Source organism: Rattus norvegicus, chromosome 4 (genome assembly GCF_036323735.1).
Source record: "Rattus norvegicus strain BN/NHsdMcwi chromosome 4, GRCr8, whole genome shotgun sequence".
In the NCBI taxonomy this organism is placed as follows: Eukaryota; Metazoa; Chordata; class Mammalia; order Rodentia; family Muridae; genus Rattus; species Rattus norvegicus.
In genome coordinates this window covers 79,837,757-79,851,151 of record NC_086022.1, presented here as the reverse complement: position 1 = coordinate 79,851,151, position 13,395 = coordinate 79,837,757, and the positions used below count along the sequence as shown (strand labels likewise).

Below are 13,395 nucleotides of genomic sequence, written 5' to 3'. Positions count from 1 at the left end.
AAACACCTAAAGAAATGTTCAACATCTTTAGTCATAAGGGAAATGCAAATCAAAACAACCCTGAGATTTCACCTCACACCAGTGAGAATGGCTAAGATCAAAAACTCAGGGGACAGCAGATGCTGGCGAGGATGCGGAGAAAGAGGAACACTCCTCCATTGTTGGTGGGGTTGCAAACTGGTACAACCATTCTGGAAATCAGTCTGGAGGATCCTCAGAAAATTGGACATTGAACTGCCTGAGGATCCAGCTATACCTCTCTTGGGCATATACCCAAAAGATGCCCCAACATATAAAAAAGACACGTGCTCCACTATGTTCATTGCAGCCTTATTTATAATAGCCAGAAGCTGGAAAGAACCCAGATGCCCTTCAACAGAGGAATGGATACAGAAAATGTGGTACATCTACACAATGGAATATTACTCAGCTATCAAAAACAACGGCTTTATGAAATTCGTAGGCAAATGGTTGGAACTGGAAAACATCATCCTGAGTGAGGTAACCCAATCACAGAAAGACATACATGGTATGCACTCATTGATAAGTGGCTATTAGCCCAAATGCTTGAAGTACCCTAGATGCCTAGAACAAATGAAACTCAAGACGGATGATCAAAACGTGAATGCTTCATTCCTTCTTTAAAAGGGGAACAAGAATACCCTTGGCAGGGTAGAGAGAGGCAAAGATTAAAACAGAGACTGAAGGAACACCCATTCAGAGCCTGCCCCACATGTGGCCCATACATATTCAGCCACCCAATTAGGCAAGATGGATGAAGCAAAGAAGTGCAGACCGACAGGAGCCGGATGTAGATCGCTCCTGAGAGACACAGCCAGAATACAGCAAATACAGAGGCGAATACCAGCAGCATACCACTGAACTGAGAATAGAACCCCCGTTGAAGGAATCAGAGAAAGAACTGGAAGAGCTTGAAGGGGCTCGAGACCCCATATGTACAACAATGCCAAGCAACCAGAGCTTCCAGGGACTAAGCCACTAACTAAAGACTATACATGGAGTGACCCTGGACTCTGACCTCATAGGTAGCAATGAATATCCTAGTAAGAGCACCAGTGGAAGGGGAAGCCCTGGGTCCTGCTAAGACTGAACCCCGAGTGAACTAGACTGTTGGGGGGAGGGCGGCAATGTGGGGAGGGTTGGGAGGGGAACACCCATAAGGAAGGGGAGGGGGGAGGGGGATGTTTGCCCGGATACCGGGAAAGGGAATAACACTCGAAATGTATATAAGAAATACTCAAGTTAATAATAATAAAAAAAAAGACTCTCTTGCCCACCTAACATTCAAACTAAGGTTCCAAACACTGAACAAATGGGGGTCTGCATGGAAGAACTGCCTAGGAATTTAAAGCAGCTGCTAGGATTGCCAATGTACCTGAGCAGCGGAGAACTTACCTAATAATTATGAAGTGTTAAGGCTTGATCTCCAATATTGACAATCTGGAATTTCATACATGCTAATATTGATAATAATAATGCATGTGTGCATAACTCGGGTGTTTCCTGAAAATCCAATGAGCCAGTAAGAAAAATGGAAAAAGATGTCAGTACTCCGATAGAGTAACATTAAGGGAACGCCAAGGATACCTCACCTGAAAATGTCCAGGTGGTAACTGCTGGCCACGCTTCAGTGCTGAATGTGACACTCTGTCCTGTAAGGACCAGAGGTCAGAGAAGCAATAATGAACCTTCTCAAAACTAAGAAACTTATTCCTACAGTCTCCATTTTTCATGCTTCTTTCAGGTTCCAGGATACTTTGCAGTCATGGTATTTACTCCCCTAAATAGAAAGTAAACCAAATGGTAATTAAGATTACCCTTTCCACAAAGATGATAAAAAAAAAAATTCTCAAAAGCCTCTTAGGGATCCTAAGGCAGTATATCACATTTTGTGAAGAAAAAAGAAAATGGAGGAAAGGCACAAGTGAATGAACTGAGCCCTGCCCATCACCTGGCTCAGCAGACAAATCTACTCCAGTGCACATAGATGAACTGCAGTGACAGTGACATCCAGTGCACATAGATGAACTGCAGCGACAGTGACATCCAGTGCACAGAGATGAACTGCAGCGACAGTGACATCCAGTGCGCATAGATGAACTGCAGTGACAGTGACATCCAGTGCGCATAGATGAACTGCAGTGACAGTGACATCCAGTGCGCATAGATGAACTGCAGCGACAGTGACATCCAGTGCACATAGAGCTGAACTGCAGCGACAGTGACATCCAGTGCACAGAGATGAACTGCAGCGACAGTGACATCCAGTGCGCATAGATGAACTGCAGTGACAGTGACATTCAGTGCACAGAGATGAACTGCAGCAACAGTGACATCCAGTGCACAGAGATGAACTGCAGCAACAGTGACATCCAGTGCACATAGATGAACTGCAGCAACAGTGACATCCAGTGCACAGAGATGAACTGCAGCGACAGTGACATCCAGTGCACATAGAGCTCAACTGCAGTGACAGTGACATTCAGTGCACATAGAGCTCAACTGGAGTGACAGTGACATCCAGTGCACAGAGATGAACTGCAGCGACAGTGACATCCAGTGCACATACAGCGGAATTTCCAACAGTGACTTTCTCATACTTCTTTGAAAGATACAAGATTTCATAAGGATTTTAACAGCACTACACAATGAACTTTAAAGTAACACTCCTTAATTCTTTGAGAATTTCATGCATGAATACATTGTGTTTTGATCATACTCCCATTCATTTGTCACTTGTCCCAAACTGAACACTTGGTATATTGGTATATTCTCTCTCTCTCTCTCTCTCTCTCTCTCTCTCTCTCTCTCTCTCTCTCTCTCTCTCTCTCTCCTATGTGGAGAGTCATCTACTAATTTTTTTTCCAACTCACCTTGCATCGACACTATAAGGTAAACGGACTCTTCCCTCTCTATAAGCCATCAACTGTCAACAGCTTCTCAGCTGCACTAAAACTCCTCTACTGGGGTTGAGAGCTCACTAACTTAGGAGTGTAGAGATGTAAACTCAGAGGGCAGTTTGAAGGGGCCATTAGACATAGCAATTGTAGAGGGTTCACTCTGGGGCCTGTGAGATTGCCAACCAAAGGTTCTTCTCCAGATTTAGACTGTGAAACATGCTTTTCCTCCTGTGGATTGGCTATTGATTCCAATCAGAAAGGGATTGTCATTGTGGTGCTTTTCTTGAGAAGGAACCAAAAGCTCATATATTTGAATAATTGGGTCACCCATGGGACAATAGGATCTTACTATCAGTTTGAAGGTTTTGTGCCTGAGACATGAGTGTGACACCGATGAATGGTCAGAGTTCTATTACAGAAAACTCCCAGGTACCAACCACCCAAGTGGTCAGGGACCCAGGACCCAAAACAAGAAGAACATATAGTAATGGAGAACTCTGCACACTAGTTGTAAGGTCAGCATTGTCAAACACATGTTAACAGAACCAACAACTTACTTAACAATCTGAGCAATGATTCAACCACAAATTGGGCAAACTTCGGGGCTGGTCCTGGATTCTGGTCCGCAGTGAGCAGGAACAGTCACTGGGGATCAAAAGGGAGGAGAGAGTTGGAAGCAGGCTCCCTACTCACTGGAGCCTCAGCCTGACTAGCTGTAGCCCAGTCCTCTGATTACCACAGCAGGTCAAGTGGAGTCTTGTTTGCCTCCAGATTTTTAGGCAGTTCACACCTAAAGTTTATAGATGAAGAAACGGCCACAGACGAGTTGTTTACACTACCAGTGGTAACTAATCTGAATTTCAGTTTGGTTAAATTCATTTTTGAAATAGTATTATTCATTCTTTGAGAATTTCCTAATGTGTATACTGATCATCAGATGAGCCATCAGCTACCTAACTCCCAGCTTTGTTTCTCAAAAATAGAAAATAGCCTTTGACCCTGACTGGAACTGTAAATCCACTGCTGGGTTGACGCCACCCACGGGAGCATAGGAAACTTACCAGGATCTTCCACTGCACTTAAACAAAACTGACTTCCTCAGCAGAAACCATCAACAGTCCACAGCCCCTTAGATAGTGATTATGGCACATCGGTCCCTCCACCCTCGATGCTGGAGTGCTGACAGAGTTGATCTTGTACAGGTCTTACATAGGTAACCAAGATGCAAGTCTTCTCCTGTGGGGAAGGCGCTGCTCCACTCTGCTTCTCTCCGATCTCTGGCTCTTGTGGTCTCTCTGATCTTCTTTAATGCTGTTCCTGGACACTGGGAAGTGGGGTGAGAAAGATGTTCCATTAGTAGCTGAGCACTCCACAAGCATTTATTCTCTGCATTTTGTCTAATTGTGATATTTCTCTGTTAACCATCATACGTGGCACAAAAACTGATGAGGTCAGAGACCTGCACTAACACATGGTATGAACATAGGGTTTGGAGGCTGTTACAGTCTCTGTACAATTAGCATAACGGTAGTAGGCTTACCCAAGAGGCCTGTGAACTGCCCAACTGTGGGCTCGTGGCCATAGTTACAGTACTTTTTTTAAAAAGTTGAGTTAGTTTTCACTGATAAATAGTAACAGAAATTATGCATATGAATGTCTTGATATTATGGAAAATATGGAAGTTCTCTATGAAACAAAGACAGAGCCTCCGTGTGTCCGAGGTTGGCTCACGTGCTCACAGCAGTTCCATCCACAATAGCCAAGACGTAGGGACCACCAAGTGCCTGTGTGCAGGTGAATGAGAGGGATGTGGAGCAGCGACACAGTGGGAAACACCTCAGCCATGACAACCCTCAGTTACAAATCTAGATGCAGAGATGGTCTCAGCAATTACCAAACAGGATCTACCTAGGAATAGGAGCGACTTGGGCTTCCATTGTGCTTCCTGGTGAAGTCGCTGTTATTCCTCTTCACTGTTCTGATGACCATGCTGTTTCAATGCAGATGAGCAGCTTACAAAGGCCTCTGCTAGAAGATGAACGAACTTTCTAAAGCAGTACCTGGGTTTCACATGAGAATGGGAAGGGCAGTGGATGGTCTGAATTCCCACCAGGAACCAATGGACAACTTGGCCCGCACTATTACCACTGTCAGACACTCAAAGCTACAGATCCTGGGAGAGATCAGGCTTGTTGAATGGTGGCACAGTTGTTCAGCTCAGCGTGATTCAAAATCATGGAGGTCATTAACCCTGAGCTACATGCAAGTGTGGATGCCACCATAGACTTAATACCTCGCTGTGACATTTGATGCTAGTGCAGGTGACTTTAAAATTGAATCCTCCCTAGGCTGTAATTCCAGGATTTTAGTCAGGTTTGGTCAGAACTTGTCCTTTTACCCCCAACAGACGGTGATGCTTTGGGTATAGAAAACAGTTTCTTTCCTCCTTCCTTCCTTCCTTCCTTCCTCCCTTCCTTCCTTCCTTCCTTCCTTTCTTTTGTTAGCTAATCGAAATAGTATTTTTAGAAAAATTTTGCTCAATTCCAATTGAAAAAATTTTTACACAAACCATGCTACTGGTAAGCACTGACATAGAAAACCATTTATTTTCCTATCATATAGCATATTCCACCATTATACCCCATTGGAACAGTCATTTTAATCTTTGATATCAGGTTTTCAGAAATTATTCAAAGTGGAGACTGCAAAACATTGCACAATCACTGTTCAGTTGCATTAGAGAACGATATCTTACAGGAATGAATGATACAAGTCAGTGTGCACCCAAGTGTGGCCACATATGCTTGTGTTCCACACTGCAGAGACAGCTAGAGCCACAGTGAGCCTATGGGGAAGACAGCTCATGACCAGGCTCAGGACAGGACAGTGGTGATTTTAAAAAGTCAACCATAAGTCAAGAGGCAGAGCAAACAATGAGTTGACAAGGAGTGAATATAGGAAAAACCATAGAGAGTGGGAGGAAGTCAGGAAGATTCATAGAGAGACTCACAGGAGGTAGAAAGGAGTGATGTTTGGTTTGAAAGGTTTTTAAGACACTGTGGAGAAGGAGAAGAAGCTCTTTCCTTATGGGATGTCAGTCGAGGAGGAAGGTCAGCTGTGTGCCTTTGCTGCCTCTCTGAGCCCGTAGGCTTTCACCCCAGCATCTGGTTCCTGAGTCTTCATCGGTAAAATCCAACCTTTGGGATTTTTGTTTTAAACACAGTTCATTGGAATTGCAGGCAACCACACAGCTAATAACTCATAAGCCGGCTCAGGATAAATATTAATGGTGCGCAGAGGTGAGGTAGGAAACATGGTATGGTGACTGTTGGAGCCAGAGACAAAGGGCAGACGATGGCATCTGTGGGCCGAGGGACAGCAGTAAACTATGGTGGCAATAGAGAATCTGAGGTGATGAGGCAAAGTGTGAGGTCAGACATTTGAGCTGAGGAAGCAGTGCTGTCCACTGAGTTCCTCTTCTCAGGATGAAGGTAATGTGGGAAGATGGAGGGCTGACAGGAGATGCTTGTAGATGATTCCCAGGGAGGCGTCTCTGAGAAACACTTGCAACCACTTGCCCAAAGGGTTTGCAAGGATGCTTGAACCAGTTTCGTACAGAACAGAATGCACCAAGCTGGGAGATGACTGAGGCCTGGATGTCCCTTGTGATTCTCAGAGAGCAGTGAGGTGAGGCCTCTGTGACCTCACAGGGTAAAGCCCCGCCCTGGTAACAGCAGACTTCTTAGCCTGAGGACAACTCAGAGTCCAGCAAGGAGGGCTGGGATTCACAGGGAGCTCATGTGTCTGTCCATGTTTGGGTTGTTTTCTGGAATGGGCGCTACCTGAAATTCATCACGTGAGTAACTCACTCAGTGTGAGGCACTTCCTCATTAGGGTCTTAAATGTGGGAGACTGAAACATGGAGAGGGACTTGAGGTGTTTCTGACTGAGGAGAGCACATACTAGGAGAGCTAGAAACAGGTCAGAAGTCTCACAGGAGTGGGACTGGCCATTCAAGACTGCAGGGAGAGGAACTCCTCACTCACCAGGAGAGACCCTTGGAAAGAAGCCACATACATATATCTGGACCAGGACAGGAATGGGGAAGCTGTGCTGTTGCCATGCCCACATTTGACCATCAGCCATAGCTTGTCCAGGGAAGGGGGCTAACATCCCTGGTACTGGTGTCAGATCCTCCCTGAGGACTTCAGTCCCTGACAGTAGCAATCTTCTCATTTGTACTCAGAGAGCTGCCACAATATGGGACAAACATCAATATCACTATCACGGGAAACACCATGGCAGCACATTCCCCGCCCATTTTGTACTTAAATGTTTTCTCTTTCTATATGTATTGTATGTGCTCATGTGTGTGCTCATGTTTGCAGGTCCACATCCACATGTGGGAAAGTACATGAAAGTGATGTGGGCCTGAGCATATCACTAAAACATGAAGAGACCTGGGCCCAAAGAAGAAGAAATATGGGCCTGGCCTAATCCCTGACCTGGAAGAGGCCTGGGCCCAAGGAAATTATGTTGGCCTGGGCCTATCCCAAATCTTTGAAGAGACCTGGGCCCAGAGAAGAAATGTGGCTGGGCCAATCCCTGACCCTTGAAGAGGCCTGGGCCCAAAGAAGTAGTGAAGTGGGCCTGGGCCTATCCCTAGTCCTTGAAGAGGCCTGGGCCCATAGAAGAAGAAATATGGGCGTGAGCCAATCCCTATCCTGAAGAGGACTGGGCACAAGATATGTGGGTCTGGGCCAATCCCTCATCCTCAAGAGACCTGGGACCAAAGAAGTGATATGGTCCTGGGCCTATCCCTAATCCTTGAAGAGGCCTGGGCCCAAAGAAGAAGAAATATGGGCCTGGGCCTATCCCTAATCATTGAAGAAGCCTGGGCCTCAAGAAGTGATGTGTGCCCATGCCTCGAAATATGGGCTTGGGCCAACACTGATCATGAAGAGGCCTGGGCCCAAAGAAGTAGTAATATGGGCATGGGCCAATCCCTAACCCTGAAAAGGCCTGGGCCCAAGAAGAAGAAATACAGGCCTGGGCCAAAACCTGACCCTTGAAGAGGCCTGGGCCCAAAGAAGTAGTGAAGTGGGCCTGGGCCTATCCCTAATCCTTGAAGAGGCCTGGGCCCAAAGAAGAAGAAATATGGGCCTGGGCCTAACCCTAATCATTGAAGAGTCCTGGGCCCACAAAAGTGATGTGTGCCCATGCCTCGAAATATGGTCCTGGGTCAATCGCCGACCATGAAGAGGCCTGGGCCCAGAGAAGAAGAAATATGGGTCTGGGCCTATCCCTGACCTTAAAGAGGCCTGGGCCCAAATAAGAAGAGTTGTGGGGCTGGGACAATCCCTAATCTGAAGAGGCCTGGGCCCAAAGAAGAAATATGGACCTGGGCCAATCCCTGGGCAAAAGAAGTGATGTGGGCCTGGGAATAAACTAATCCTTGTCAAGGCCTAGGCCCAAAGAAGAAGAAATATGGGCCTAGGCCACTCCCTAATCTGAAGAGGCCTGAGCCAAGAGAAGAAGAAAGATGTGCCTGGGCCTATCCCTGACCCTAAAGAGGACTGGGCCCAAAGAAAGAAGAGTTGTGGGCCTGAGCCAATCCCTAACACTTGAAGTGACCTGGGCCAAAAAGAAGTGATGTGGGACTGGACCTATCCCTAACCCTTGAGAGACCCAGGCCTGTAGAAGATGAAAAATGGGCCAGGGCCTATCCCTACCTGGGCCCAAAGAAGAAATAATATGGGCCTGGGCAAATCCCTGACCCTTGAAGAGGCCCGGGTCCGAAGAAAAAGAGATGTGCGCCTGGGCCTATCTCTAATTCTTGAAGAAGTCTGGGCCTTAAGAAGAGGTATGGGCTTGGGCAAATCCCGGACCCTGAAAAGGCCTGGGCCCAAAGACGAAGAAATATGGGCCTAGGTCCATACCTACCCTAAAGAGACCTGGGCCCAAGGAAACTATGTGGGCCTGGGCCTATCCCTAATTTTTGAAGAGACCTGGGCCCATAGAAGAAGAAATGTGGGCCTAAGCCAATCCCTACCCTGAAAAGGACTGGGCACAAAGAAGAAGATGTGTGAGTCTGGGACAATTCCTCACTCTCAAGAGACCTGGTACCAAAGAAGTGATATGGGCCTGGGCCAATCCCTGACCCTGAAGAGGCCTGGGCCCAAAAAAGTGATGTGGGCCTGGGCCTATCTATAACCCTTAAAGAGGCCTGGGCCCAACGAATAAGAAATAGAGGCCTGGGCCAATCCCTGACCCTGGAGAGGACTGGGCCCAAAGAAGTGGGCCTGGGCCTATCTATAACCTTTGAAGAGATCTAGAGTCAAAGAAGAAGAAATATGGGCCTAGGCCTATCCTTAATCATTAAAGAGGCCTGGGCCCCAAGAAGTGATGTGGGTCCAGGCCTCGAAATATGGGCCTGGGCCAATCACTGAGAGTGAAGATGCCTGGGCCCAAGAAGAAGAAATATAGACCTGGGCCAATCCCTCACCCTTGAAGAGGCCTGGGCCCAAAGAAGTAGTGAAGTGAGCCTGGGCCTATCCCTAGTCCTTGATGAGGCCTGGGCTCAAAGAAGAAGAAATATGGGGCTGGGCCTATCCCTACCCTGAAGAGGACTGGGCACAAAGAAGAAGATCTGTGGGTCTGGGCCAGTCCCTCACCCTCAAGAGACCTGGAACCAAAGAAGGGATATGGTCCTGGGCCTATCCCTAATCCTTGAAGAGGTCTGGGCCCAAAGAAGAAGAAATATGGGCCTGGGCCTATCCCTAGTCCTTGAAGAGGCCTGGGCCCATAGGAGAAGAAATATGGGCCTGAGCCAATCCCTACCCTGATGAGGACTGGGCACAAAGAAGAAGATATGGGGGTCTTGGCCAATCCCTAACCCTGGAGAGACCTGGGACCAAAGAAGTGATATGGGCCTGGGCCTATCCCTACTCTTTGAAGATGCCTGGGCCCAGAGAAGAAATATGGGTCTGGGCCAATGCCTGACACTGATGAGGCCTGGAACCAAAAAGAAAGAAAAGAAAAAAGAAATAAAGAAAAGAAAAGGAAAAAATGTGGGCCTGGGCCAACCCCTAACACTGGAAGAGGCGCAGGCCCAGATAAAAAGAAATATGGTCCTGGGCACAGAAAAAGTGATGTGGGTCTGGGCCTATGCCTAACCTTTGAGGAGGCCTGGGCCCAAAGACGAAGAAATATTGGCCTGGGACAATCCCTACCCTGAAGAGGCCTGTTCTCAGAGAAGAGGAAATATGGGCCTGGGGCCATTTCTGACCCTGTAGAAACCCGGGCCCCTAGAAGTGATGTGGGCCTGGGCTTATCCCTAATCATTGTTGAGGCTTGGGCCCAAAGAGGAAATATGGACTTGTGCCAATCATTAACTTGAAGAGGCATGGGTCCATAGGAAGAAGGGCTGTGGGCCTGGACCAATCCCTAACCCTTCAAGTGGCCTGGGCCCAAAGAAGTGATATGTACCCTGTCCTATCCCTAATCATTGAAGAGGCCTGGGACCAAAGAAGAATAAATATGGGCCTGGGCCAATCCCTGACCTTGAAGGAAACAGGGCCCAAAAGCAGTGATGTGGGCCTGGGCCAATCCCTGACCTTGAAGGAAACAGGGCCCAAAAGCAGTGATGTGGGCCTGGGCCTATCCCTAACCCTTGAACAGGACTGGGCCAAAAGAAGAAGAAATATGGGCTCAGGCCAATCCCTGAAGCTGAAGAGGCCTAGGCCCAAAGAAGGGATGTCAGCCTAGGCCTATCCCTAACCCTTGAATGGTCCTGGGTCCAAAGAAGAAGAAATAAGGGCCTGGGCCTATCCCTGACCGTGAAGAGGCCAGGGCCAAAAGAAGAAGTGTTGTGGGCCTGAGCCTATCCATAATCCTTGATGAGGCCTGGGCCCAAAGAGGAAGAAATATGGGACTGGGCCTATCCCTAATCCTTAGAGTCCTGGGCCCATAGAAGAAGAAATATGGGCCTGGGCCAAACCCTACCATGAAGAGGCCTGGACCCAAATAAGTGATGTGGGCTGGGCCTATCGCTAATCCTTTAAGAAGCCTGGACAAACAAAGGAAGGAACATGGGCCTGGGCCTATCAAAATCCTGAAGAGGTCTGTACCAGAGAAGACTAAATATGGGCCTGGGCCAATCCCTGACCCTGAAGAGGCCTGGGTCCAGAGAAGAAGAAATATGGGTCTGGGCCTATCCCTAGTCTTTGAAGAGACCTGTGCCCAGAAAAGAAGAAATGGGGCTGGGCCAAATCCTGACCCTGAAGAGGCCTGGGCCCAAAGGAAAAAATTTTATGGGCCTGGGCCAATCCCTGACCCTTGAAGTGGCCTGAGCCCAAGAAGAAGAAATAGAGGCCTGGGCCAATCCCTGACCCTTGAAGAGGCCTGGGCCCAAAGAAGTAGTGAAGTGGGCCTGGGCCTATCCCTAGTCCTTGAAGAGGCCTGGGCCCATAGAAGAAGAAATATGGGCCTGGGCCTATCCCTACCCTGAAGAGGACTGGGCACAAAGAAGAAGATCTGTGGGTCTGGGCCAATCCCTCACCCTCAAGAGACCTGGAACCAAAGAAGTGATATGGGCCTGGGCCTATCCCTAATCCTTGAAGAGGCCTGGGCCCCAAGAAGTGATGTGTGCCCAGGCCTCGAAATATGGGCCTGGGCCAATCACTGACCCTGAAGTTGCCTGGGCCCAGAGAAAAAAAATTGGGCTTGGGCCAATCCCTGACCCTGAAGAGGCCTGGGCCCAAGGAAGTGATGTGGGCCTGGGCCTGTCCCTACTCTTTGAAGAGACCTTGGCCCAGAGAAGAAGAAATATAGACCTGGGCCAATCCTTAATCCTTGAAGAGGCCTGGGCCCAAAAAAGAAGAAATACAGTCCTGGGCCAATCCCTAACCCATGAAGTGGCCAGGGCCCAGAGAAGAAGAAATATAGGCATTGACCAATCCCTGACCCTGAAGAGGTCTGGGCACAAAGAAGTAAATTGGGCCTGGTTCTATTCCTAATCCTTGACGTGGCCTGGGCACAAAGAAAAAAAATATGGGCTTGGGCCAATCCCTATCCCTGGAGAGGCCTGGGTCCAAAGAAGTGATGTGGGTCTGGGCATATCTATAACCCTTAAAGAGGCCTGGGCCCAACGAAGAAGAAATATGGGCCTAGGCCAATCCCTGATGTGAAGAGGCCTGGGCCCCAAGAAGTGATGTGGGCCTGGGCCTATCCCTAACCTTTGAAGAGGTCTAGAACCAAAGAAGAAGAAATATGGGCCTGGACCAACCGTGCCCTGAAGAGGCCTGGCCCCAGATTAGAAGAAATATGGGCCTGGGCCAATCCCTGTCTCTGAAGAAGCCTGAGCCCAACGAAGAAGAAATATGGGCCTGGGCCGATCCTTGTCCCTGAAGAAGCCTGAGCCCAACGAAGAAGAAATATGGGCCTGGGCCAATCCATGACCCTGAAAGGCCTGGGTCCAAAGGAAGAAGTTTTGGGCCTGGGCCAATCCCTAACCATTGAAGTGGCCTGGGCCCAAAGTAGAATATGGGCCTGCATCATTCCGTGACTCTTAATAGGCCTGGGCCCAGAAGAAGTGAAGTGAGCCTATCCCTAATCCTTAAAGAGGCCTGGGTCCAAAGAGGAAGAAATATGAGACTGGGCCAGTTCCTGACCCTGAGGATGTTTGGTCCCAAAACAATTAGATTTGTGGGCCTGGACTAAACCCTAACCCTGAAGAGGCATGGCCCAAAATTAGAAGATATAGGGCCTGGTACTATCCTTACTCCTCAAGAGACTCAGGCCCAAAGTAGAAGAGATGTGAACCTAGGCCTCTTTCTGACCTTCAAGAAGCCTGGGCCCAAAGCAAGAAGGGGCTATTGATGTAGGCTAGTTCTTCAAATGAGGCCTGGGCCAAAAGATTATACCAGTCCAAACCCTTTCCCTGAAGACCATCAGGCCATATAAAAAGAAAATGTGTCAAGGCCAGACTTCGAACCTGATGAAGTTTGGGCCCAAATGTAATATTGAAATTATCTTGGATTTACCCTTGCTCAAAGAAGCCTTGGCCCAAAAAATAATTGTGGCCAGGTCAAGCCTAAAATTAAACATTGTGTTTAGTATACCATGAAGTGATCTGATTCAAGGTCTTAATTTCAACTGATACCATGACTATTTATGCCTAGGCCATACCCACTACTCTAGGATGGTTGGGCACAACCACAAGAGGTGCTGGTCTGAGGAGTGCAATAATGGCAAAGACCACAGAGTGACATCAGAGGGATCCTGGCAGCTCCCTGACTACAGAATACCCAAGGTCCAGCTTAAATTCAATTGTGTGTGGGCTACTCTCTCTCTTTTTACGATCCTTGACAACTTTCACTACAAGGAAGCCAGGACCACACCAAGGCCTTGTAGTCTTACATCATTCTTTAACAGACATTTCGTACTCCAGCACTGGGTACATAGTTTTCAATAA

The 13,395-nt window shown here is 48.0% G+C and overlaps 2 long non-coding RNA genes across 4 annotated transcripts; one reads left to right on the top strand and one right to left on the bottom strand.

Annotated features, from left to right (window-relative positions):
- Positions 1 to 1,289: 1,289 nt before the first annotated feature.
- LOC120102267 (uncharacterized) lies at positions 1,290 to 6,070 on the bottom strand. Of its 3 annotated transcripts, none has more exons than XR_005503556.2 (4): positions 5,932 to 6,070; positions 3,983 to 4,245; positions 3,479 to 3,566; positions 1,290 to 1,801 (listed from the first exon to the last, which is right to left on the bottom strand). It is a non-coding gene; the product is annotated as an uncharacterized LOC120102267 (long non-coding RNA). The 3 variants fall into 3 exon arrangements; XR_005503554.2 differs by having other exon boundaries at positions 4,830 to 6,060; XR_005503555.2 differs by having other exon boundaries at positions 4,131 to 4,245; positions 4,830 to 6,060.
- Positions 6,071 to 6,196: 126 nt separating this feature from the next.
- Positions 6,197 to 13,044, top strand: LOC120102266 (uncharacterized). Its single transcript, XR_005503553.2, has 2 exons — positions 6,197 to 6,777; positions 7,310 to 13,044. It is a non-coding gene; the product is annotated as an uncharacterized LOC120102266 (long non-coding RNA).
- The last annotated feature ends 351 nt before the right edge of the window (positions 13,045 to 13,395 follow it).